This window comes from Schistocerca americana, unplaced genomic scaffold (genome assembly GCF_021461395.2).
Source record: "Schistocerca americana isolate TAMUIC-IGC-003095 unplaced genomic scaffold, iqSchAmer2.1 HiC_scaffold_97, whole genome shotgun sequence".
NCBI lineage: Eukaryota > Metazoa > Arthropoda > Insecta > Orthoptera > Acrididae > Schistocerca > Schistocerca americana.
In genome coordinates, this window is record NW_025726752.1 from 445,001 (window position 1) to 447,500 (window position 2,500).

The window sequence follows — 2,500 nt, forward strand, 5'->3', positions numbered from 1 at the left end:
ACTGCAGATGTCCACCGCGCTTCGCACCGGGCCCGCGAGGACCTACTTTGGCCGCACGGCGCCGCGTGCAGGGTGCGCCGGCGCGCAGCTGCGCCGCCTGCCGCCTCCGTCGGCCGGCGCGCCTGCCACTGGCCGCCCCCACCAGCCGGCTGTAGCGCGTGCGCCCACGCACCGCGCGGCCAGCACGCCGGGAGGCCCCCCCTCACCGGCCGGGGACGGTCCCACCCAGCCACCGCCGCGTATCGCTTCACACCCAGATGCCATTCACGTTCGTGGGCATGGTGGGTATCGCTGGAACAACCGGTTGGTAGCTCAACCGATCGTCGCCATCACTGATTCACCTCTAGCGAGAACAACCGCACCACAACGGTTTACCAGTTGTTCATTTGCATAACGTCACCAGCAAACGTAGGCGTCCATCGCCATTTGCAAATTCAACGATTGTTGCATGCCTGTGTCAGGTGTCACGACACACTATGTCTGCCCACATACACGCAACAACATGTGCACGCTTCGCGAACACGTGGAAGGTGGCCCCCGTACGTATGCGATGTCCATTGCGCGAACGACTGTCAACCGGCCTCTGTCGCATGTCGCAGATGTGGAACGCAGTGCACCATGCTATCACGGTGTGTGAGAAGAGACGACTACGTCTGACAACACGCGCCACTACATCAACAGACGGCTCATGCTGATCGCCATCCAGGGCATACCACACTGCAATCCAGCTCTTATAGGGAGACGACACGTAGCTGAGTGCACAACATTTGGACCGCATGGTTCGCCGTTGTTGGCGCAGTCGTTGTACGGTCACATGTACCACGATGTATCATTCAGTACATGAGGACCAATGTGCAGTACAGTGTGTGATTTGGACGTACAACATCTGCGGACAGTTGACACAGGCCGTACCACAGCGTAGGCTAAGTGCTTCGCACATGCGAATGCCAATGAACAACTGCAAATGCCAATGAACAACTGCAAAGGGCATTGAGCATGTACGTCCTGCTGCCATCCACATTACAGTGTATAGCTGCAAGGTGTTTAACATGAAGCGATACACTGGGGACCGGGCAGTGCGAGTAGCAAACTATATTGCGGGGGTTGCAGTTAGGCAACACTACACTAATTTAACGCGTCGTATGACAATTACAGAGCAGGTTAAGGCCCAACGTGTGTTGGGTTAAGGCCCAACGTGTGTTGGGTTAAGGCCCAACGTGTGTTGGGTTAAGGCCCAACGTGTGTTGGGTTAAGGCCCAACGTGTGTTGGGTTAAGGCCCAACGTGTGTTGGGTTAAGGCCCAACGTGTGTTGGGTTAAGGCCCAACGTGTGTTGGGTTAAGGCCCAACGTGTGTTGGGTTAAGGCCCAACGTGTGTTGGGTTAAGGCCCAACGTGTGTTGGGTTAAGGCCCAACGTGTGTTGGGTTAAGGCCCAACGTGTGTTGGGTTACGTTAAGGGGCAATGTGGGTTACGTTAAGGGGCAATGTGGGTTACGTTAAGGGGCAATGTGGGTTACGTTACGGCGCAATATAGGTTACGTTACGGCGCAATATAGGTTACGTTAAGGCGCAATATCGGTTACGTTAAGGCGCAATACAGGTTACGTTAAGGCGCAATACAGGTTACGTTAAGGCGCAATACAGGTTACGTTAAGGCGCAATACAGGTTACGTTAAGGCGCAATGCAGGTTACGTTAAGGCGCAATGCAGGTTACGTTAAGGCGCAATACAGGTTACGTTAAGGCGCAATACAGGTTACGTTAAGGCGCAATACAGGTTACGTTAAGGCGCAATACAGGTTACGTTAAGGCGCAATACAGGTTACGTTAAGGCGCAATACAGGTTACGTTAAGGCGCAATACAGGTTACGTTAAGGCGCAATACAGGTTACGTTAAGGCGCAATACAGGTTACGTTAAGGCGCAATACAGGTTACGTTAAGGCGCAATACAGGTTACGTTAAGGCGCAATACAGGTTACGTTAAGGCGCAATACAGGTTACGTTAAGGCGCAATACAGGTTACGTTAAGGCGCAATACAGGTTACGTTAAGGCGCAATACAGGTTACGTTAAGGCGCAATACAGGTTACGTTAAGGCGCAATACAGGTTACGTTAAGGCGCAATACAGGTTACGTTAAGGCGCAATACAGGTTAGGTTAAGGCGCAATACAGGTTAGGTTAAGGCGCAATACAGGTTAGGTTAAGGTACGACATAGGTTAGGTTAAGGTACGACATAGGTTAGGTTAAGGTACGACATAGGTTAGGTTAAGGTACGACATAGGTTAGGTTAAGGTACGACATAGGTTAGGTTAAGGTACGACATAGGTTAGGTTAAGGTACGACATAGGTTAGGTTAAGGTACGACATAGGTTAGGTTAAGGTACGACATAGGTTAGGTTAAGGTACGACATAGGTTAGGTTAAGGTACGACATAGGTTAGGTTAAGGTACGACATAGGTTAGGTTAAGGTACGACATAGGTTAGGTTAAGGTACGACAT